This window comes from Pristiophorus japonicus, chromosome 16 (assembly GCF_044704955.1).
Source record: "Pristiophorus japonicus isolate sPriJap1 chromosome 16, sPriJap1.hap1, whole genome shotgun sequence".
Classification (NCBI taxonomy): domain Eukaryota; kingdom Metazoa; phylum Chordata; class Chondrichthyes; family Pristiophoridae; genus Pristiophorus; species Pristiophorus japonicus.
The window spans coordinates 57,341,934-57,367,472 of NC_091992.1; the positions used below are offsets into that span (position 1 = coordinate 57,341,934).

Here is a 25,539-nt window from a genome sequence, read left to right on the forward strand (position 1 = left end):
TGTCGGGTCGGGGGGAGGGAAAGCGGGTTTGGTTCGGGGGGGGGAGCGGGCCTCGGGTCGGGGGGGGGGAGCGGGCCTCGGGTCGGGGGGGGGGGGAGCGGGACTCGGGGCGGCGGGGGGGGGGGGAGCGGGTCTCGGGTGTCGGGTCGGGGGGGGGGGGAGCGGGTCTCGGGCGTCGGGGGGGGGGGGGGGGCGCGGGTGTCGGGTCGGGTCTGGTCGGCGGGGGGGGGGGGGTGGGGGGAGCAAGTGTCGGGTCTGGTCGGGCGGGGAGCAGGAGCTGGCCGTGGGAGGAGCCTCATTCACGGAACCCCAGTGAGGCCATTCAGCCAGGGCTAGGGGCTGCGTGCTTCGGGCCCCTCCCACACAGTTCTGCGCCTGGAGCTACTGCACTTGTGTGCCGACTGTAGCGCGCATGTGCAGAGGTCCCGGCACTGTTTTCAGCGCAGGTACCTGGCTCCGCCCCCCCCACAGCTCGTGCCGGCTGCGCCGAGTGCCACAAGACCTGTAAGTCGGTGGAGAATACCGAGGATTTTTTTAGGCGCCGTTTTAGGCGCGAAAAACGGGCGCCCAGCTCGGAGGGTACGCCCGTTTTTTTTCTTGTGGAAACTTGGGCCCATGGTGTTGAGATAGAGGATCAGCCATGATCATATTGAATTGCGGTGCAGGCTCGAAGAGCCGATAGGCCTACTACTGCTTCTATTTTCTATGTTTCTATGGATAACCATTCGTGGCTAACTAAGGAAATAAGGAATAGTATCAAACTGAAAACAAGGGCATACATTGTGGTCAAGATCAATGGGGGGCCAGTGGATAGGGAAACTTTTAAAAGCCAGCAAAGAACGACTATAAAAATGATAGAGAGGGAAGATAGATTATGAAAGTAAATTAGCACGAAATATAAAAAGATAGTAAGAGTTTCTACAGGTACATAAAAAGGAAAAGAGTGGCTAAAGTAAATGTTGGTCCCCTAGAGGATGAGACGGGGAATTAATACTGGAGAACAGGGAAATGGCAGAGACGTTGAACAAATATTTTCTATTGGTTTTCACGGTAAAAAATACTAAAAACATCCCAATAATGGATAATCAAGGGGCTATAGGGAGGGAGGAACTTAATACAATCATTAATGAAGTAGTACTCGATAAAATAATTGGGACTAAAGACGGACAAGTCCTCATCACCTGATGGCTTACATCCTAGAGTCTTGAGAAAGGTGGCTGTAGAGACAGAGGATGCATTCTGAGGCTGGTCCCAGCGGATTGGGAAACTGCAGATGTAACGCCCCATTTAAAAAAGGAGGCAGAAAAAAAGCAGGAAACTATAGACAAGTTAGCCTAACATCTGTCGTTGGGAAAATGCTGGAGTCCATTATTAAAGGAAGCAATAGCGGGACATTTGGAAAAGCGTAAGTCAAGCAAGCAGAGTCAGCATGGTTTTATGAAAGGAAAATCATGTCTGACTAATAAGAACGTAAGAAATAGGAGCGGGAGTAGGCCACCTGGCCCCTCGAGCCTGCTCCACCATTTAATAAGATCATGGCTGATCTGATCATTTGACTCAGCTCCACTTCCCTTCATTCCCTTATCCCTCAAAAATCTGTCTATCTCCACCTTAAATATAATCAATGACTCAGCCTGCACAGCTTTCTGGGACAGAGAATTCCATAGATTTACAACCCTCAGAAAAGAAATTCCTCCTCATCTCAGTTTTAAATGGGTGGCCCCTTATTCTGAGACTATGTCCCCTAGTTTTAGTTTCCCCTATGAGTGGAAATATCCTCTCTGCATCCACCTAGTCGGGCTCTCTCATTATCTTATATGTTTCGATAAGATCATCTCTCAATGGCCCCAAGTTTCCACATGATTTGCTCCTGATTTTTAGGAGCAACTGGTGTAGAACGGAGTATCTTACAAATCGGAATTCTCATCATTTAGTTTGCTCCAGTTCTAGTCAGTTAGAACAGTTTCACTTTGGAACAGAATTTTTTTTTCAAAAGGGGGCGTGTCCCGCCACTTACGCCTGTTTTCAAAGTTTCGTCAGTGAAAACTTACTCCAAACTAACTTAGAATGGAGTAAGTGAAGATTTTTGTACGCTCGGAAAAAACTTGTCTACACTTTAGAAAATCAGGCGTAGGTTACAAATCTGGCGTAGGGAATGGTGGGGGGGGGTTTAAAGGGAAGTTTACAAACATTAAACACTTCAGTTTTACAAATAAAGAGCCATCATCAATAATAAATGATAAATACATCAATCAAAAAAAATTAATAAGAAATAATTTTTTTTTTAAATCATTAAATAAAACATTTTCTACTTACCGACTGCAGCACCGGGAGCCCTCCAACAGCGTGCTGGGATGCCCCCCTCAGTGTGTCTCTGTCAGTGTCTCTATCTCTCTGTCTGTCTCTCATTCTCTGTCTGTCAGTGTCTGTGTTTCTGACAGCGAGGGGAGGGGGAGGAGGGGGGTAGAGGGAGCAGAGGGGGGAGCAGAGGGAGGGAAGGGGGAGAAGGGGGAGGGATGGGGGAGAAGGGGAGAAATGGGGGAGAAGGGGGAGGGATGGGGGAGAAGGGGGAGGGATGGGGAGAAGGGGGAGAGATGGGGGAGAAGGGGGAGGGATGGGGGAGAAGGGGGAGGGATGGGGGAGAAGGGGGAGGGGGGAGAAGGGGGAGGGGGGGAGAATGGGGGAGAAGGAGGGAGGGGGGGAGAAGGGGATAAAGGGGAGAAGGGGGAGTGGGGAGAAGGGGGAGTGGAAAGGAGATGGGGGAGGAGAAAGGAGATGCGGGGAGAAGGAGATTGGGGGGGAAGGAGATTGGGGGGGGAAGGAAATTGGGGGGGGGGGAAGGAGATTGGGGGGGAAGGAGATTGGGGGGGGAAGGAGATTGGGGGGGGAAGGAGATTGGGGGGGGAAGAAGATTGGGGGGGAGGAGATTGGGGGGGGGAAGGAGATTGGGGGGGGAAGGAGATTAGGGGGGGGAAGGAGATTGGGGGGGGAAGGAGATTGGGGGGGGAAGGAGATTGGGGGGGAAAGGAGATGGGGGGGGGGGAAGGAGATTGGGGGGGGAGGGAGAAGGAGAAGGGGGAGGGAGGCTGAACGGGCCGGGCCCGTGCCCAGCACCAGATTTACAGGTAGGTGGTGTTGGGTCGGGTCGGGGGGGTGGTGGGAGGGAGGTCGGTTCGGTTCGGGTCGGGGGGAGGGAGGGAGAGGGAGGTCAGGTCGGGGGGAGGGAGGTCAGGTCGGGTCCGGGGGCGGGGGAGCGGGTGTCGGGTCCGGTCCGGAGGCGGGAAACGGGAGTCGAGTCGGGTCGGGAGGAAGCAGGAGCTGGCCGTGGGAGGAGCCTTATTCACGCAGCCCCAGTGAGGCCATTCGGCCAGGGCTAGGGGCTGCTTGCTTCGGGCCCCTCCCACACAGTTTCGGGCGCCTGGAGCTACTGCACTGTAGTGCACATGTGCAGAGGTCCCGGCACCGTTTTCGGCGCAGGGACCTGGCTCCGCCCCCTACAGCTCCTGCTGCGCTGCGCCGAGGGCCAGAGGACCTGCAGGGAGGTGGAGAATCTGGAGGGTTTTTTTAGGCGCACTTTGTGGCACGAAAAACGGGCGTCCAGGTCGGGACTGCGCCGTTCTAGGCGCGGCTCGAAACTTGGGCCCATTCTTCTGAACTCCAATGAGTATAGGCCCAATCTATTCAACCCCCTCATCTCCAGAATCAACCTAGAGAGCCTTTTCTGAACAGCTTCCAATGCAAGTATATCCTTTCTTAAATACGGAGACCAAAACTGTACGCAGTACTCTAGGTGTGGCCTCACCAATACCCTGTACAGTTGTAGCAGGATTTCTCTGCTTTTATACTCTATCCCCCTTGCAATAAAGGCCAATATTCAATTTGCCTTCCTGATTACTTGCTGTTCCTGCATACTAACTTTTTGTGTTTCCTGCACAAGGACTCCCAGATCCCTCTGTACTGCAGCACTTTTGCAATTTCTCTCCATTTAAATTATAATTTGCTTTTCTATTTTTTCTGCCAAAGTGGATAACCTCACATTTTCCCACTTATACTCTATCTGCCAAATGTTTGCCCATTCACTTAGCCTGTCTATATCCCTTTGCAGATTTCATGTGTCCTCACATTTTGCTTTCCCACCCATCTTTGTATCATCAGCAAACTTGGTTACATTACACTCGGTTCTTTCATCCAAGTCATTAATATAGATTGTAAATAGTTGAGGACCCAGCACTGATCCCTGTGGCACCATTTGCCAACTGGAAAATGACCCATTAATCCCGACTCCCTGTTTTCTGTTAGTTAGCCAATCCTCTATCCATGCTAATATATTACCCCCAATCCCGTGAACTTTTATCTTGTGCAGTAACCTTTTATGTGGCATCTTATCGAATGCCTTCTGGAAATCCGAATACACCACATCCACTGGTTCCCACTTATCCACCCTGTTCATTACATCCTCAAAGAACTCCAGCAAATTTGTCAAACATGATTTCCCTTTCATAAAACCAGCCTTTTTAGTACCTCCTCTTCATCAATCTTTATCCCATCTAATATCTCAGCTATCTCATCTTTCACTATGACTTTGGCAACATCTTCTTCCTTGGTAAAGACAGATGGAAAGTACACATTTAGTACCTCAGCCATGCCTTCTACCTCCAGGTGTAAGTCTTCTTTTTGGTCCCTAATCTGCCCCACCCCTCCTCTTACTACCCATTTACTATTTACATGCCTATAGAAAACTTTTGGATTCCTTTTTATGTTAGCTGCCAGTCTATTCTCATACTCTGGTCTTTGACCTTCTTATTTCCTTCATCACTTGTCCTCTGAACTTTCAGTATTCAGCCTGGTTCTCAACCTGACATCTGTCATACGGCCCTTTTTTCTGCTTTATCTTACTCTCTTTCTCTTTTGTCATCCACGGAAATCTGGCTTTTCCGCTCATGGGAATGTACCTCGAATGTACCCAAACCATTTCCTCTTTAAAGGTAGCCCATTGTTCAATTCCAATTTACCCGGGCCAGGACCACTTCTCAACCGACTGAAATTGGCCTTCCTACAATTAAGTATTTTGACTCTAGGTAGCTCCTTGTCCTTTTCCATAGCTAACCTAAACCTTATGATACCATGATCACTGTTCCCTAAATGTTCCCCTGAAACTTGATCCACCTGCTCCCACCTCATTTCCCAGAAGCAGATCCAGCACTGCCTCCTTCCTCGTTGAGCTGGAAACGTGCTGTGGGTGGGACTAAAATCAGATTGAAGGGATTCACAACAGAATGTGATGAAGGAGCAGACTTGAGAATCTAAAGAAGAATGGAAGGCTGAAGATGGAGTGATAGTTAGAAATGGTGGAGGAGTGCAGGGTTAAGAAAGGAGCGATAACAGCCGTTTTGCGAAGAGAGAACAATAAATGATAGCAGCAAGCATTAGACCAAGGGCAGGCAGCTGAGCGATTAGTAAGGACATCAAGAAGAGTCGTCGTGGAGGAAATGAGTGTAGCTTCTTCCCGCCCCCATCCCTGCTCCCATCAAAGAGTTGTGGGGTTGGTGGCTTTAGTAGGAATGCGCAGAGAATGGTGGACAGCATGGAAGACAGAGGAGCAGGAGGAAGCTGAGAGTGATTAGCATATAAAAAGTTTGAGATGAGGAATTGAATGAGCTCCTCACACTGCATATTAGAGGCAAGGATTAAGATAGCTAGGATGCATTGAGGCAAGCAGTTTGTATTGAAGAAAAGGAGTTCAGAGTTATCATTGCCCTCCAAGACCAAGACAGGCAATTGTAATACTACATGCTAGTGTAGAAGCATTAAATGTTGGTTTCAAGATTTTGGTCAATGTTAATTGAACTACTCCAAATTCAAAAGACTGAAGGGGCAACTACGTACAATGTTAAAGCACTGGGCATTTAACAAAGAGCCTGGAGTTCAATGTCTCATCTTAATTTACATCCCAAATCTGGCTCATTCATAGGGAGGTCTTTGCCAGTCTCAACCAATTGTTTGGGAAAGAAAGGGTAAAATATAGACAAATCCCCTATCACATTAAGAATATAAGATCATAAGAATTAGGAGCAGGAGTAGGCAATTCGGCTCCTTGAGCCGGCTCCACCATTCAATAAGATCATGGTTGATCTTCTACCTCAACTCCATTTTCCTGCACTGTCCCCATATCCCTTGATTCCCTTAATATTCAAAAATCTATCGATCTCGGTTTTGAATATATTCAAAGACTGAGCCTCCACAGCCCTCTGGGGTAGAGAATTCCAAAGGTTCTCTCATCTCAGTCTGAAAGTCTTTTTCTCCTCATCTCAGTCCTAAATAGCTGCAGGAAAGTCAAGTGAGTGACCATGCAGATGGGAGACTGCCTTCTCAAACAAGGAGAATTTCATGGATACATGCCGATAACTCTAGGGTAGGAAAGCCAGATTGGTGAAAAGTAATGCTGAAACATCAAATCAGAACAAAAGACCTCTCCTGTTTTATTCCTTGCAAGTCAGAAAATACCCACCACTAATCATAACACAACTAAATGCCTCATCCAATGCAAAGTGTGAATTTTAGCATTGATTCCACGTCACACACGTATGCATTTACACATTCATCATCTCCAGCCTTCAAGATCTTGCATTGTGTACACATCCAATCCCGAGAGGTGCTTTCCACAGGCCTTTTGATTAAAAAGCTCAGTTTTGACCCAGCTCAACTGAACTGATCCTATTTGGGTCAGCTCGATTTTTTGAGCAAGGCTTGTAAGAGTCCCGAGTGTCCAATTACCTCCATTTTGTTTCTTGCATTAAAAACAGCTTGGCAGTGAATTCAGAACTGGGGATGTTGCAATTTATTTTCTTCTAATTTTGAAGCACTTGCATGACACTGTACAACAGGATATTTTATAAGCGGCTCATTTTTAGTACTGTTACAGCAATTAAAAAATGCTATCAATAATATTTTCACCCACCCATGTACTTCAAAAGAAAACTACATTTTGACCTAGACCTACAGTGAAAAAAAATATTTTTTGTTTGTTTTAACTACCTCTCTCGACCCCTCCACGGTCTCTAAATTGTCAGATTGCTTGTCCGACATCCAATTCTGGATGAGCAGAAATTTTCTCCAATTGAATATTGGGAAGACATAAACAAAAATGTTATCTGAAATTGCTCCTCCTACAATATAATAAGTGTTAATCCCATGAATAAAATCTTCAACAGAACATGTAACTTTAATTATGTTCCAATTCATATTCAAGAAAGTAATGGTCTGTGCTTGAACTCAGGGTTGGAGTTTAATCGTTTTCGGTCTCTACCACAAACTACATTCCCTAGCCACTGATTCTATCACTCTCCCCAATTTCTGTCTGAAGCTGAACCAGACTGCAACCTAGGTGTCATATTTGACCCTGAAATGATCATTCAACCACATATCCGCAACATAACTAAGACCGCCTATTTCCACCTCTGTAACATTACCTGTCTCCGCCCTTGTCTCAGCTCATCCACTGCTGAAGCCTTCATCCATGCCTTTGTTACCTCTAGACTTGATTATTCTAACGCACTCCTGGCTGGCCTCCCACATTCTACCCTACGTAAACTAGAGGTGATCCAAAACTCGGCTGCCCGTGTCCTAACTCACACCAAGTCGCGCTCACCCATCACCCCTGTGCTCGCTGACCTACATTGGCTTCCGGTTAAGCAATACCTCGATTTCAAAATTCTCATCCTTATTTTCAAATCCCTCCATGGCCTCGCCCCTCCCTATTTCTGTAATCTCCTCCAGTTCCACAACCGCCTCACCCCCCCCCCCCCCCCCCCCGAGATGTATGCTTCTCTAATTCTGCCCTCCTCAGCATCCCTGATTAAAATCGCTCAACTATTGGTGGCTGTGCCTTCTGTTGTCTAGGCCCCAAGCTCTGGAACTCCTTGCCTAAACCACTCTGCCTCTTTACCTCTCTTTCCTCCTTCAAGACGCTCCTTAAAACATTCCTCTTTGACCAAGCTTTTGGCCGCCAGCGCTAATTTCTACTAATGGTGCTCGGTGTCAAATTTTTATCTCATAATACTCATGTGAAGCACCTTGGGACATTTCACTACATTAAAGGTGTTGTTGTTGTTGTTGTTGTTAACAGTACAATTGAGTTTGAATATTTTGAAGACAAATGATTCCTGCTGGTAATGTTTCCAGCTTTCACTTTAGCTTTGAGGTAAAATTATTGACAGGAAAAGTGTGTTTGTTACTTCACTTTTGGCCAAGTGACAGGTTCCTGTGTGGTAAACTCACTTGCTCCAAAATCCGTCAATGTGGCTGGACTCGGATCAATGAGTGGCCTGTGTTCGGTTCCTATTCCCGATGAAGCAAGAAACAGATGAATGTAAAACTGCAAGAGTAACAAGATGAAAAAACCTGCATTCTAACTAGTAAATGCATCTTCCCTGTAGCAATAGTGTAAATTTACACCTCGGCATAACCAGATTTAATTTTATCCCTCAAAAACAAAGTTCTAGGGATAGAAATTGGCCTCTGCCCGAAATGGGGCACACACTCTGGTTTTTTAAGTTTTTCTCCGCCACAACTTATGTGGCGGAGATACCGTAAAAATTCGGCACTTTGAAGATATTTTTGGCAGAAGTTGTGGCGGCTGCGGGGTGGAAGAGCCTTTGCAGTGGGTCCGCCCCCCCGCGACCAGCGCTAACGCGTCACAACATCTCTCCCCTTCAGTTAAAGGGGAGCGCTGCTGAGAATTCTGCAGCCACTTCAGTGGCAAAGAGTGGGCCACCAGGGAGAGTTTCAGCCGGGCCAGCGGTCTGACACCCAAGAGGGGTGCCAGGCTGTTGGCAGCCCGGCCGAACCCAGGGGCATAATTGTCGGCCCAAACCAGCAGTCAGCCGACAAAAAAAATAACATGGTGCCCTCCCCTTTAAGGGCGGCCGGGCCGCCATGCCACAGAGAGTGCACCGACACAGAAAGCTGTCGGGGGCACCGACCCGCAGGGCAATACCTGGAAAGGGGCCATTTCCCGGGGGACAATTTTGCGAGGGGGTCCCCACCAGTCAGTAAGGGGTCGGCGCGTTCACGCCGCGGTGGGAAAACGGGCAGAGTGGTCCCGGGAACCGCTCCAAAACTCACGAAGGGCAATTTACAAAATGGCGGCCCCTCCGCAGAGAGTCGGCGGCCATTCCGTGCCGCCCCGTGGCTTCTGCTTTCAGGCTTTATCAGAAGGGGCAATATCGGCCTGCTCATCTGTAAACTACCACAACACTTTGTATGCTGGTTAAGTTGATTCTTGATACAAAAACTTGCATCAGCCTTTAACATAGAAAAACATACCAAATTGCTTCACAGAAGTGGAATTAGTAAACATGGATGCCAAACCAAAGAAAAAGATATTAGAATGAGTGATCAAAGGGTTGGCAAAGAGGTGGGTTTTAAGGAGGTTCTTAAAGGAGAAGAGGGAATTGGAGAGTTCAAGTCGAGGGTTTACGGGCGGGAATTACAGAACGTGAGGCCTGAGCAACTGAAGGTGTAATTGCCAATGGTGGGTGATGGGTAAATGCACAAGAGCGAGAGTCACTCGTTACAGTAGTCCCCATCACTTAAACGTCCGCGTTTAAAATGGCCATTATATCGCTTATATTGGCCATAAAACGATAACCATTATCCATATACATTAACGTCAATCTCAAATTTGCCAGGTTCAGCGTCTCAAGTGCACTGTTTATTTCGGGCAGAAATAGTTGTGCTTACTCATGAGTTCACACTTTGTTGCACTGAACGCAAGTAAATATGTAAATAGCATCTTGTTAATATTCAATTACCATTTGTGGATTTAAATCCTTCTAATCCCTCTAATTGGGAGGATACAGTTTGTTCTAAACACTGACTGCAGTTTAAATAAAGCTGCAGGTCAAAGAGGAGCTGGAAACAACTGAACAACCGAGGTCACTGCACAGAAGGAACATCCTTATTATATAGTAATAGCGCTACAACGTTATACCGGCCATCGTGTACAGCGGGTAAATCGCATTCACACGAGCACATCTGCTATAAGCATTGGAACTGTATTTGGATTATTTCAAATAAAGGACAGCACAGTAGCTGTTGCAGTATGGATATGCACACCTCAGGTCAAATCCCAGCTTCAACCGACATTTAAACTGGTCTGCTCCCGTTGAGCACATGTTGATAGTGCCTAGTATGACCTTATAGATTATAGTATTATAGATCAATGGCCCTCAAACTTCTTGAGGACTCCTTGTGCATGTTAACACACTCCTGGGACCACCTGTATGTAAATATCAATACTTCTCAAAGGCTCTGTACCTAAACTTGCAAAAGACAGTATCAGCCATCCAACCAGCTATTTATTGAGATAACATTTTTTAGTATACAACTGTAATAATGTGCTAATAAGTGAATATATACAGAAATCTGATGACACACGGAAATATGACCACCTTGGGGCCCAGGGACCCCAGTTTGAAACCTGTATTATGGACAGTTAGTTGCAGGCAGGACTACCTTTAGACAGGGTGAAAAAAACCAGAAGGACCAGCCCTACCTGCAAGAAGTGAGTCTTCTTTGTAGAACAATCCAACAATTCTTGAGCAGCACAGGCATCAACTATAGGTCACTCTGTCTTGTCCTCCTGAAAAAGAATGCACAGAAGAAAAATAGGATCATACATTATGACGTGAAAAATATCTTTACACGGTATTCCTTATACAAAGATCATCATCATCATAGGCAGTCCCTCGAAATCGAGGAAGACTTGCTTCCACTCTCAAAGTGAGTTCTCAGGTGACTGTACAGTCCAATATGGGAATTACAGTCTCTGTCACAGGTGGGACAGACAGTGGTTGAGGGAAGGGGTGGGTGGGACAGGTTTGCCGCACGCTCCTTCTGCTGTCTGCGCTTGATTTCTGCACGCTCTCGGTGATGAGACTCGAGGTGCTCAGCACCCTCCTGGATGCTCTTCCTCCACTTAGGGCGGTCTTAGACCAGGGATTCCCAGGTGTTGCATTTTATTAGGGAGGATTTGAGGGTGTCCTTGAAATGTTTCTTCTGCCCACCTGGGGATCGCTTGCCGTGTAGGAGTACCGAGTAGAGCGTTTGCTTTGGGAGTCTTGAGTCGGACATGCAGACAATGTAGCCCGCCCAATGGAACTGGTCGAGTTTGGTCAGTGCTTCGATGCTGGGGGCGTTGGCCTGATCGAGAACGTTGGTGCATCTATCCTCCCAGTGGATTTGCAGGATCTTGCTGAGACAGCGTTGGTGGTATTGCTCCAGCGATTTGAGGTGTCTACTGTATATGGTCCACGTCTCTGAGCCATACAGGAGGGCAGGTATCACTACAGCCCCCTTATACAAGAAACACCCGAGTAACTACATTATTCAGGACTCTGGGGGGCGGAAATTGTTCCTCCCGATTAGGCCTCTGGCCAGCTGAAAGTCGCGGGAATGGGGCTGTGCGGAATGGCCGGCAACTCGCCGCGGAGGGGCCGCTATTTTGTAAATCGCCCTTAGTGAGTTTTGGAGTGGTTTCTGGGACCGCTCTGCCCGTTTTCCCGCCGCGGCGTGAACGCGCCGACCCCTTACCGACCAGTGGGGATCCCCTCACAAAATTGCCCCTCGGGAAATGACCCTTTTCCCGGTATTTTCCCGCGGGAGCGGCCCCGCCGCCGGTCGGTGCCCCTGACAGCTTTTTGTGTCGGTGCACTCTCTGTGGCATGGCGGCCTGGCTGCTCTTAAAGGGGAGGGCGCACTGCCGCGGCCGCCATGTTACTTTTTTGTCAGCCGATTGCCAGGTCGGGTCAACAATTATGCCCCCGGGTTCGGCCGGGCCGTTAACAGGGAACCTGGCACGCCTCTTAGATGCCAAGCCGCTGGCCCAGCCGAAACCCTTCGTGGTGGTCCAGTGGCCCTAACTTAATAGTATGTAGAGCTCGCAGCGGCCCTCCACTTTAACTGAAGGGGAGAGACGTTAGAACGCCTCAGCGATGCGCTGATGACTGCTTGGGGCGGCGGACCTGCTGCAAGCCCCTCAGCCGCCACGACATCCGCTCCGACCAAAAAAAACTTCCAAGTGCCGAATATCGCTAGAGAAACTTTTTAAAAACGGAGTGTGCGTCCCGTTTCGGGCAGTGGGCAATTTCGGCCCCTGGAAGTAACTAGCCGATCTAATCTGCATGTTTCACATTCTTACACTTCCTTTGGCAATCTATTTTTTTCTCCAAATCACGAGGAGGAATAATTACATGTAATTTTAAAGCACAGAAACAGGACATTCGGCCCAACTGTTCTATGCCAGTGTTTATGCTTCACACGGGTCTCCGCCCACCTTACTTCATTCTACCCCTATCAGCATATCTTTCTATTCCTTTCTTCCTCGTATTTAACTAGCTTCTGCTTAAATCCATCTACGCTATTTGCCTTAACTACTCCATGTGGTAGCAAGTTCCATATTCTATCCATTCTCTGGGTAAAGAAGTTTCTCCAGAAAGCCTTATTGGATTGATCAGTGACTATCTTATATTTATGGATACAGGATCCCTTGCTTTATAAATAGAGGCATAGGTTACAGAAACAAGGAAGTTATGCTAAACCTTTATAAATCACTGGCTCGTCCCCAGCTGGAGTATTGTGTCCAATTAGGAGCACCCCACTTTAAGCATGATGTCAAGTCCTTAGAGAGGATTTGCAGAAGAGATTTACTAGAATCATATCAGAAATGCGTGACTTAAATTATGTGGAGAGAATAGAGAAGCTAGGGTTGTTCTCCTTCGAGCAGAGAATGTTAACGGGATATTTAATAGAGTGCTCAAAATGATGAAGGGTTTTGATAAGAGTAAATATGGAGAAACTGTTTCCAGTGGCAGAAGGGTCAGTAACCAGAGGACAGAGATGGAAGGCATTTTGCAAAAGAATCAGAGGCGAGGTAAGGAAAAATAATTTTACTCAGCGAGTTTTTATGATCTGGAATGCACTGCCTGAAATTGTGGTGGAAGCAGATTCAATAACTATCACAAGAGAATTGGATAAATACTTGAAGGGGAAAGATTTGTAGGGCTATGGGAAATGGGACTAATTAGATTAGACTAATCAAAGAGCCGACACAGCCACGATGGGCCGAATGGCCTCCTTCAGTGCTGTATCATTCTATGATTTATGCGCTCTAGTTTTGGACTCTCAAGTGGAAATATCTTCTCTACGGCTACCCTATCACAGCCATTCATAATCTTAAAGACCTCTATTAGGTCACCCCTCATCCTTCCCTTTTTGAGAGACTGAAATTGACTAGGGAATTCAAGCAGCTCTCAACAGTTCAAGCAAGGAGAACGGCAGAGAAATTCTGGAGAGGTCCTTGGTCTCAATGATCCTACCACCTCGCTGCAGATGAAGCAACGCAGAAACATTAAAAAAATAGAAGTTTCAAAAAGCAAAAGGGTCAAACAGCTCAAGGAGCTGGCATGGGATCCTATAACAAAAGGCGAATTCACAAACAAGATTGCATAAAGCATTTTGTCACACACCTTGGGCTGGATTTCACAAGGGGTCAGCGGGCACAATCGGTGGCGGGTTAGGTGGGAAAATGTTTCACCTCCCCCCCCCGGGTGAGTCGGGACCCCGCCGCCATGCACCTTTACCAAATGTCAGGACTGCCAGCGCTGAGCAAACCAGACACGCAATGGAGGGGGAGGCAATTAAAAACATTAGTGACTTGTTTACAGCCACCCAACAATGTTTTTTCCCCCAGATTTTTGGATTTGACAGGTTGCCCATCAGTTTCCCGCTGTGCCTAGACCTCGTCAGTGAAACTGAGACGGGAGGTCAGTGGCCATTGAATCAGCTGATGAGTTGACAGCTTCAAATGTCAAGTCACAGCTCCCAGCTGATTGAGAAATGTTCCCTTAGGCTCTAGCTTCTCTAAACTGTATTTCCACGACAGAGTCAGCATGCTGCAAGTCTTTACACAAGTCTCCATCCAATCTGATCTCATTACCTCTCCCACCATTGACAGATTGTTTCTGTCATTTCTACTTCATTTGCCATCTATCCCATCAGCATGGGTGCCCTTGAAACTCTCTCACTTTGGTCCACCACGATCAGCCCCAACACCAGGCACACCAGTAGCAACATCACCAACCTTCTCCGCAATCAAATGATGCTGCACAGGACACAGAGCATCAGCACCCGACCATAGTGCTGCCTGGGAGGCCAGGGATGGCCGCACCATGGCCAGATTTATCTCACCATTCACTGCAACTCACTAAGCCACTTCCAAAGGTGCACACAGATCTGTCCAAGAATGCAAAGTGTTGAAAGTAAAGGTTTCAATGTTGGACACCACATTAACAGAAACTTTAAATGAACATTGCATAAAACACCCAGGTGCCTCCCCTTGTATGCTGTTAGTTGATATGATTGCACTAGGATAAGGGTGAGTGTGAAAGGTGGCTAGTGAGATGCGGGATGTGATAATATAGAGAGGGATGGGTGGAGGTGCAAGGTAAGTTGGTGTGAGTAAGGATGTGCAGGAGTAGGGTAGGGAAAGCAGAGTGATGGGGATGTGATGAGAGGCACAGCAGGATGAGGTTGAGTGTGGCTTTGTACTAACGTTTTGTGATCTACTGAGATCATTGAAAAGTTTGCGGCACTGCAGCCTGGTCCTCCTGACCACATCCCTGCTTGTGCCCTCCTCTGCAATGTGCAACCAGGCTGCGTTGATCTCCTGGGGAGGTCTCTTCTGTCCATGGGAAGGGACGAGAAAAGGACCTCTCTGCATATGCAGTGAGTCCCAGGAGAGCCTGGGTGCAGCCGTGTTCCTCTGTGCAGTGCTTGGCAGTGTTTGCAGGACTGTAGAACACTGACAGCACAAATGTCAAAAGAAAGTTGGGCATGATCCCTTTAAGGAAACCGGCTGATGACATGTCACCAAATTTGGCTCGGTGTCAATTTTCTTTTTTTTTGTCTTATAACACTCCTGTGAAGCTCCTTGGGATGTTTTACTACGTTGAAGGCGCTATATAAATACAAGTTGTTGTTGTTATTGACGTCACCAGACCCACTTCCTCAAGGACGGCCACACTTTACTGCAGAAGGTCAAAAAAATTTAACGCTGCCGCCTATTTGATATCGCTTGCGGTAACGCCCATTTTCAGAAATGGAAACTAGATGCTTTGAGAATGGGCAAGAAGCCGACAATCAGAAAACCCTTTTTTAATGCCCACGCCGGAAATAATGCCCATTTTTGGGCGATAAGCACAAAAGTGGAGGTTCTAGCCCTTGCAGTTCTTCAGCCATAGGCACTCTTTCAAGTTAAACTACTGCAGTAAGACAAGGAGACTGAAGCAGAAATTAGTAAAAAGCATGTTCCGGACCCTTTTCAAGATACACTTCTTCGCAGAGTGCTTAATACCTGATGCAGTCTGCCTAATATTCCAACAGGCGCAAAAACTCTGGAGTCATTCAAGAGACAGTTGGGTACTGTGATGGGGAGGATTTCTATAGAAGGGTGTACTAGAGGTACTATATTTGTGATTAAATGTGTAAGTCACACTTTAAGTGTGTCCTTGGCTTGACAAATGGCCAGTCACATTTTTTTGAATGCTGCTATCAAACAACCACTATCTGATTCACGCCACATAGGTTGGTAAGGAAACTTGCCAGTCACACAAAATCTACAAAAATACAGTCATTTGTTTCCAAAGGTATCTGTTAGCAATTACTCGAAAAGAACCAATCATATCACTCAATTTATCTTTTTTCTAATTGGAGTCATTGGGGAACCGGGATCCAATTTTGAATTCTGACCCAGAAATATATAGGGGCAGTAATTGCCCCTTTCCTTTACGCCTGTTACCACCGCAAATCGGCGACCACACTGCGGAGTGGAGTGGCCACCGACCTTTGGTGGAATGGCCGCTGCTAGCCCAAGTGCCTTCCCGAGTTTTCCCGGCGGTGCCCCAATTCCCCCCCGCACCGCTCCGCTGCCGCCAATCGGTGTTAAGCACGTCACCACCGTGCGCATCGCCGATCTCATCATCATCATAGGCAGTCATTCATATCGAGGATGACTTGCTTCCACGCCAAAAAGGGATGAGTTCACAGGTGTTTCAAAGAAGGACCTAATATTCCAGATCCCGAACAACACGTTGAAGGGTAGAAGATGCCTGCGCATGGATTTTTTTTAACGTGTGGTGGCTGTTGCACACCAGCCACATGCACGACACGAGACTCCCAAAGCAAGCGCTCTACCTTGGAACTCCTACACGGCAAGCGAGCCCCAGGTGGGCAGAGGAAATGTTTCAAGAACACCCTCACAGCCTCCTTGATAAAGTGCAACATCCCCACCAACACCTGGGAATCCCTGGCCAAAGACCGCCCAAAGTGGAGGAAGAATATCCGAAAGGGCGTTGAACACCTCGAGTCTCGTCGCCGAGAGCATGCAGAAATCAAGCTCAGGCAGTGGAAGGAGCGTGCGGCAAACCAGACTCCCCACCCACCCTTTCCTTCGACCACTGTCTGTCCCACCTGTGACAGAGACTGTAATTCCCGTATTGGACTGTACAGTCACCTGAGAACTCACTTTTAGTCTCACAAGTCTTCCTCAATTTTGAGGGACTGCCTCTGATGATGATGGGGGGGATTGTCCTATGAGGAGAGATTGTGTAGACTAGGCCTATATTCTCTAGAGTTTAGAAGAAAGAGGTGATCTCATTGAAACATACAACATTTTTACAGGACTTGACAGGGTAGATGCAGGGAGGATGTTTCGTCTGGCTGGGGAGTCTAGAACCAGGGGTCACAGTCTCAGAATAAGGGGTCGGCCATTTAGGACTGAGATGAGGAGAAACTTCTTCACTTAGAGGGTGGTGAATCTTTGGAATTCTCGACCCCAGAGGGCTGTGGAGGCTCAGTCCTTGAGTATAATCAAGACAGAGATCGATAGATTTTTGGATATTAAGGGAATCAAGGGATATGGCGATAGTGCAGGAAAGTGGAGTTGAGGTAGAAGATCAGCCATGATCTTATTGATTGGGGGAGCAGGCTCGAGGGGCCGAATGGTCTACTCCTGCTCCTAATTCTTATGTTCTTATGTGTCAGAGAGAAAATGTTTTTTTCTTGTATAATTAGATAATCCAAAGCACCTGAGTTCTTTCCAAAGTTTTACACTAAGAATGGTCATTCACAGAGCATGACATTACTTTTCTCCCCCACAGTGGGAGGTGTCAGGCTTAAGCTGCATACTCTCCATTGTACTCCCAGAAAAATTAACCACAGTGAAAGTCTGTTGGACAAGATGCGCTTATGGAGGATAAGAGAGGAACTGGCAAGGTGTGAGAGTTCAGGGCTAGAACAGGGGGGACCCCTGGGGATGACTTGGCGTGATGGGCAAGGGTAAGGAGAGGAAGCAGCTGAATGGATGATCTCAATCTTAGTATAAACAAGTCCATCAGCTCCTTGCAAGTGTTTTTGGCAATGAATATGGAGGGGCAGGAGAGAGGAGTTTAAGGAGATGGTTGGCAGTGAAGAAAAAACGATGATGTAGCCTATCATGGCTGACTTGCATTTTTTTAAATTAATTTATCAAGTCTTATGTTCTAAATATTACACATTATGGAGTACAAATTGTTCCCCTCCTGAAACACCCTGTCTCGATGTTTTTTTAACTGCAGTTGCGTTTCAGGTCAACTCTTTCGGGAAATTCCGCTCTTTGGTTTTTTTAGGTTTTCATTCCGGAAATCGGTCATAACGGGGGGCGGTAACTACACCTGAGGGGCAAAAACGCAGCTATGACAGCAACTGAGGGGCGGAAGTTGGCGGTGCGTATTCACCGTCGCGATTACATCATCGTGATGCTGCATCATCGCGGCTCTCCCCTTCACTTAAAGAGAGCCTTCGCACTTTTTAAACTTCGGCCCACCGGGCCACCAGGGGGGGTTTCGGCCGGGCCAGCGGCCTGGCACCCAAGAGGTGCAGTAAATGCCAGCATACCGTTTGCTTTCTTAATTGCTTGCTGTATCTGCATTTTAACTTTCAGTGATTCGTGTACAAGGACACAGGTCCCTCTGAATACTCAATATTTTCTAATCTCTCACCATTTAAAAAAAATACTCTGCTTTTCTATTTTTTCCTATCAAAGTAGGACACAAACACAGCTGTCTGAAAATTCTAAATCAGATCCAGGAAGAATATAATTTCTCTCAGGACAGCTGCCAACATCGCTCGTAAGATTGAATCATATGTAGAAGGCTCATCAGTCCATTTGATATCCTCTTTTCAGAACATCAGCTCAAACCTTTTCCCGTAACATCCAACTGTTTCTTAATGAGGCAAGTGTCATGGTCTCAACTATCCCTGGACCTGATCCAGCTATCAACCTACCTTGTGCAAAGAAATACTTCCTGCTGTCTGTCAGGAACGTGCTTTTCTCAACCTGAACCTGTGCTCTCCTGTCCTCTTATGCTGATGTATCTGATACTATTCATGTCTGGAATCTAGTACAGCTCACGCAGTTCACACAATACACTATAAAATGTCACACTTTGCTACAGATGCAAAACAATCTTACAAAAAAGTGCAAAGCAACAGAAATACAACTGCTGTTGTTTTCTGGATAACCTGGACTCACCTCAAGGGCAGAAGCTGGTATTTATTAGCAGTTGCCAACGTGCAGAAATTTCTCCAAGGAATTAATTACATTTCAAGATGTAGCAAAAATGAACTATGTCCCCATCGGGAATGCCTGAGCAGTGACCTTCAAAAGGACAAATCAGGTCAAACACGTCCATGTTCACATCTAAACATCACAACTGTGCTCCAGACCCCAGATTCTGAGAGGGCTTGACAGGGTAGATGCAGAGAGGATGTTTCCCCTCGTGGGGGAATCTAGAACTAGAGGGCATAGTCTCAGAATAAAGGGGTCGCCCATTTAAAACGGAAATGAGAAGGAATTTCTTCTCTCAGAGGGTCGTTAATCTGTGGAATTCTCTATACCAGAGAGCGGTGGAGGCTGGGTCATTAAATATATTCAAGGTGGAGATAGACAGATTTTTAAAAGATAAGGGAGTAAAGGGTTATGGGGAGAGGGCAGGGAAGTGAAGTTGAGGCCAAAATTAGATCAGCCATGATCTGATTGAAAGGCAGAACAGGCTCGAGGGGCCTATTTCTTATGTTCTTATGACTACCTGAGAATACACAAATCATTTACTTCTATTGGGTACTCTCTGAGCCACTTCTTTTTGAGGCTGAGGGGTTAAATTGAATATCCCCCGAAAACGGACGTAAGGATTGGGGTATGCGATTAACCCACAGCCGTTCATTCCGATATAGATAGCACATTAAATTTGTGCTGCTTGCTGCATTCAGCCAGTGCTGCCTGCAGTGTTCACTGGGGCCCAATATTGTGAGTGGCTAATCGAGGGAGAAATTAGCTCGTGCCTCTGTTGTGGCGTTAATCGAGGTGGAGCGGTACTTTTGGCGCCTTGAAAAAGTTTGGGCCTCCTCCCGCCCAGAAATTCGTCAGAATCGGTCAAAGAGCTGACAGGGGCGCTAAATCAGCCATTGCACACCAGATCTGGGAGGGCGACAACGGAAGTTTGGTCAGTACATTTTGCAGACCCAGTGCGCACGCGCAGAACTTCGAATCAGATCCCGGGAAAAGCCGAGTCTTAAAGGCGCTGCATAGTAATGCACCATTTAACGTTTTCAAAATTACAATTTCTCAAGCTGAACTGTTATTTCTGTCTGCCGCTGCAAACTCGCAGGCTCACTACCATGCTGTGTGTGAACGTTGCACTGACTGTGACCTCCGAAGGAAGCACTTCCTGATATCTTTAAGTAGCCACCAGTTAAGACTCTGCAAGCCTGCACCTAGTGTTTTGTCAGACGTTGTTTTTAGCAGCTGCTAATTGAGGCGGCCGCACCTAATTTTCTGACTGTGGCGCAAGCGTGGGTGTTGCACCAGGAATACGTCAGGATCGGAGTAATCGTCGGCAGCCGGGCGCTACTGGTTTGCGCCCCTAATGAATTTTTGGTCAGGCCGCTAAACGTTGTACTCCCGGTCGGTATCCTCTTACACTCCAGTAAAGCCCCCTCTGGCCGCTAACTGAGGCATTAGATAACCAAACATCCAGCCCCTTAAAGGGAGGTGCATTGTGGCTGCAAGAAGTGGTGGGAGTCCTTTGAAAAGTGAATCTGTGCGTTCAACATGCATGTACCAAGGCTTTCTGACAATGCACTTGAGTTCTTGGTGCAAGAAGTGGAAAGGAGAGACAGGAGTATGTGCAGGAGGGCAGGAAGACCTCCAGACCAATGCTGAGGAGACAGTGGAAAGAAATAGCAGCGGAGGTCAATGGCAGTACTCTAGCTCCAAAAATATGGCTGCAGTGTAGGAAGAAGTGTAACGATCTCAGGCGAGTTATCAAGGTGTGAGTTTAATCTTCAAATGGTATATCCTACCAACTGCACTACTAACCTCATCTACTCGTCAATTCATTACGCCCCCATCACCCACTTACAACAATCTCTATAAATCAGTATTCAACTCTTCAATTCATATGCTTTACCTCACCCTTACACACTTAGCACTGTTGCAAGCTTCCCACCCACAATTCACAAGCTGCTCACACTGGCAGCTATTCAAATATAAGAATCACGTCAGCCAAACATATTGCAGGACATATTAAGCTGAGATGTGATTTAGCCAAACAGCTACTTCATAGAATCATAGAAATTTACAGCACAGAAGGAGGCCATTTCGGCCCATCGTATCCACGCCGACCAACCAAGAGCTATCCAGCCTCATCCCATTTTCCAGATCTTGGTCCGTAGCCCTGAAGGTAACGGCACTTTAAATGCACATCCAAATATTTTTTAAATGTGGTGAGGCTTTCTGCCGCTACCACCCTTTCAGGCAGTGAGTTCCAGACCCCCACCACCCTCTGGGTAAAGAAATTTCCCCTCATATCTCCTCTATACCTTCCCCCCAATTACTTTAAATCTATGTCCCCTGGGTGTTGACCCCTCTGCCAAGGGAAACAGGTCCTTCCTATCCACTCTATCCAGGCCCCTCATAATCTTATACACCTCAATAAGGTCTACCCTCAGCCTCCTCTGTTCCAAAGAAAACAGACCCAGCATCTCAACATAGAATCATAGAAAAGAGGTGCAGGAGTAGGCATTCGGCCCTTCGAGCCTGCACCGCCATTCAATGAGTTCATGGCTGAACATGCAACTTCAGTACCCCATTCCTGCTTTCTCGCCATACCCCTTGATCCCCCTAGTAGTAAGGACTACATCTAACTACTTTTTGAATATATTTAGTGAATTGGCCTCAACAACTTTCTGTGGTAGAGAATTCCACAGGTTCACCACTCTCTGGGTGAAGAAGTTTCTCCTCATAGCCAAAATTCCCCAGTCCAGGCAACATTCTTGTAAATCTCCTCTGCACCCTTTCCAATGCAATCACATCTTTCTTGTAATGTGGTGACCGGAACTGCACACACTACTCCAGCTGCGGCCTAACCAGTGTTTTATACAGTTCAAGCATTATCCCTACACCCTCCTAAACCAAATCCCTACCTACGTCAATACATCACCTCCAATTCCATATGCTCTAATTTTTGTTAATAGTCCCTTGTGTGGAACCTTATCCAATGTCTTCTGGAAGTGCATGTAAATAAAACGTATGGGCACTGCTTATCTACCACTTTAGTTACCTCTTCAAAAATTCAACTAGACATGACTTACCCTTTACAAATCCATGCTAGCTTATTCTGTTCAGTTCATCATTTCTCCAAGTGCGTACACTTGCTAGTAACTTCCCCCAACAGACGTTGGGCCTATGGTTTCCTAGTCTATCCTACCTTTCTTAAATAATGGAGTGACATTGGAAATGTTCCAATCCAAGGAGACAATTCCTCAATCGAGATATTTGGAAGTTTGTGGCTCGAGTATTTACAATTTCCTCACCGAGGAGAAGTTCAACTTTTTGCATTTCCTCATCTATTATGCACTTTTATTATTTTTATTTATTCTTGGTTTGTGGGCGTCGCTGGCAAAGCCAGCATTTATTGCCCAGACCTGCTTCCCTTGAAACGGTGATGGTGGGCTGCAGTCTTGATACAGCTGAGTGGTTTACTAGGCCAGTTCACAGGGTAGTTAAGAATCAACCACATTGATGTGGGAATGAGTCACATATAGGCCAGACCAAGTAAGGACAGTAGGTTTCCTTCCCTAAAGTACATCAGTAAACCAGTTGGGTTTTTACAGCTTCATACGCACTTTTACTAATTCTAGCTTTGTATTTCAAGGTTTTTTTCCCACAACTGCTATTGTGGGATTTGAATTTATGTTCCCTGGTTTACTGGGACAGTAACATAACCTCACTACCGTACACTTTTACAGCCCTCTGGCCTTAATATTAACTTTAACAACTTCTGACATTAATTACAGCTTCCATTTTCCCTTCGACAAGTGTTGGCAATGGGGGATTGGTGCTCTGGTGATTCCAAGGGGAGAGATATGTTGGTGTTTGATGTTGGGACCCTCCGTCACACATGGGGTGGTCTGCATCTTTGGTGCCAACCTGCTTTTTCCCTTCTCCTGGGCCGCTGCAGCTGCTCTACTTTGTAAGTTTTTCGTACTTCTGTTTCTACCTGCCTTACCCTCTAATCGCTTGTGTTAGGACACTTGGTGTCTCAAATGTCTTTAATGCCATTGATTTATCTCATTATAACTCCTGTTTCCTAATGCTAATATCACTTCTGTTACTTAATCATCTCCTGCCTGCCACTCAAATATCTTACAGGTCACTATATTTATTTTGTGTTTATGCATGTGTGTCTGTCTGTGTTTCCTCCCCACCATATGTTCTAACCTTTATGAAATTATGTTCACCTATAATATCCTCCAATTCTGATAAAGAGCCCACACTTGAAACATTAACTCTTGTTCTGATCCAGCATTTTCTTTTTTGGTTTCATGTACAGAGTTTGAAGGTAAATCAGTGGCAGAGCAGTGGGAGGCATTCAAAGAGGAGATGGTGAAGGTACAGAGCAAGTATGTTCCCTTAAAGAACAAGGGTGGGACTAACAAATGTCGAGGCCCCTGGATGTCAAGGGGCAGAAGAAAGAAAAAAGGGATGCTTATGACAGATACCAAGGTCTCAATACTGCAGAAACCCTGGGGGAGTACAGAAAGTGCAGGGGTGAAATTAAAAAGGAAATTAGGAAAGCTAGGAGAGGGCATGGAAAAATATTGGCAAACAAAATCAAGGAAAACCCAAAGATGTTTTATAAAAACATTAAGAGCAAGAGAATAACTAAAGAAAGTAGGGCCTATTAGGAAGCATAAAGGTAACCTTTGTGTGGAGGCGGAAGACGTGGTTTTGGCTCTTAATGAATGCTTTGCATCTGTTTTCACAAAAGAGAGGTACGATGCAGACATTGCAATCAGGGAGGAGGAGTGTGAAATATAAGATGAAATAAACAGAGAGAGAGGAAGTATTAAGGTTGTTTACCATAATTGAAAGTGGATAAATCCCCAGACCTGGAAGAAATGTATCCCAGGCTGTTAAAAGAAGCAATATAGGAAATAGCACAGGCTCTGACCATCATTTTCCAATCCTCTTTGGCTACATATGTGATCATCATTATGGGCAGTCCCTTGAAATCGAGGAAGACTTGCTTCCACTCTAAAATTGAGTTCTCAGTTGACTGAACAGTCTAATACGAGAATTACAGTTCCTGTTACAGGTGGGACAGACAGTGGCTGAAGGAATGGGTGGGTGGGAATGGTTTGCCGCACACTCCTTCCGTTTGGTTTCTGCATGCTCTCGGCGACGAGACTCAAGGTGCTCAGCGCCCTCCCGGATTTGTGGTGCCGGAGGACTGCTAATGTTGTACCATTGTTTAAAAAGGGAGAAAGGGATAGACCGAGTAATTACAGGCCAGTCGGCCTAACTTCGGTGGTGGGAAAATTATTGGAAAATATTTTGAGGGACAGGATAAATCTTCAGTTAGAAGGACACGGATTAATCAAGGACAGTCAGCATGGATTTGTTAAGGGTAGGTCAGGTCTGACTAACTTGGTTGCATTTTTTGAGGAGGTAACAAGGAGGGTCAATGAGGGAGTGCATTCGATGCAGTCTATATGAATTTTTAGAAAGGCTTTTGATAAGAGTTCACATGGCAGATGGATCATGAAAGTAACAGCCCATGGAGTGTCCAAGGCAAAGTGGCAAGTTGGATCCAAAATTGGCTCAGAGACAGGAAGCAAAGGGCAATGGTCAATGGGTGTTTTTGTGACTGGAAGGCTGTTTCCAGTGGGGTTTTGCAGGGCTCAATATTAGGTCCCTTGCTTTTTGTGATTATATATCAATGATTTGGACTTGAATCTAGGGGGTATGATTAATAAGTTTGCAGGTGATACAAAAATTGGCCGTGTGGTTGATAATGAAGAAGAACATAAGAAATAGGAACAGGCCCCTCGAACCGGCTCCGCCATTCAATAAGATCATGACTGATCTGATCATGGACTCAGCTCCACTTCCCCGCCCGCTCCCCATAATCTCTTATCCTCCTATCGTTTAAGAAACTGTCTATTTCTGTCTTAAATTTATTCAATGTCCCAGCTTCCACAGCTCTCTGAGGCAGCAAATTCCACAGATTTACAACCCTCTGAGAGAAGAAATTTCTCCTCATCTCAGTTTTAAATGGGCGGCCCCTTATTCTAAGATCATGCCCCCTAGTTCTAGTCTCCCAATCAGTGGAAACATCCTCTCTGCATCCACCTTGTCAAGCCCCCTCATAATCTTATACGTTTCGATAAGATCACCTCTCATTTTTCTGAATTCCAATGAGTAGAGGCCCAACCTACTCAACCTTTCCTCATAAGTCAACCCCTTCATCCCCAGAATCAACTTAGTGAACCTTCTCTGAACTGCCTCCAAAGCAAGTATATCCTTTCGTAAATATGGAAACCAAAACTGCACGCAGTATTGCAGGTGTGGCCTCACCAATACCTTATATAGCAGTAGCAAGACTTCTCTGCTTTTATACTCCATTTCCTTTGCAATAAAGGCCAAGATACCATTGGCCTTCCTGATCACTTTCTATACCAGCAGACTCTCCTTTTGTGTTTCATGCACAAGTATCCCCAGGTCCCGCTGTACTGCGGCACTTTGCAATCAGAAAGCTGTAGACTGCAGGAAGATATCAATGGGGAACTGGTCAGGTGGGCAGAACAGGTGGCAAATGGAATTCAATCCTGAGAAGTGTGAGGTAATGTCTTTGGGGAGGGCTAACAAGGCAAGGGCATACACAATAAATGGTAGGACACTGAGAGTTGTAGAGAAACAGAGGGACCGAGAAGTGCATGTCCACAGATCCCTGAAGATAGTAGGACAGGTAAATAAGGTAGTTGGACAGGTAGATAAGGTAGTTAAGAAGGCATATGGGTTACTTGGCTTTTTTGCCAAGACATAGAATAAGAACTGTATAAAACACTAGTTTGGCCACAGCTAGTGTACTGCGTGCAGTT

General features: G+C 46.4%; 1 protein-coding gene across 4 annotated transcripts in view; it reads right to left on the minus strand.

Annotated features, from left to right (window-relative positions):
* The window catches only part of LOC139226519 (serine/arginine repetitive matrix protein 3-like), a 1,009,807-nt gene that overhangs the window by 630,145 nt on the left and 354,123 nt on the right, over positions 1 to 25,539 (minus strand). For all 4 annotated transcript variants that reach the window (XR_011587274.1, XR_011587275.1, XM_070857353.1 and 1 more), the window contains one exon: positions 10,556 to 10,642. The gene's annotated coding sequence lies outside the window, so the exon portion shown is untranslated. The remainder of the gene's footprint in view (positions 1 to 10,555; positions 10,643 to 25,539) is intronic.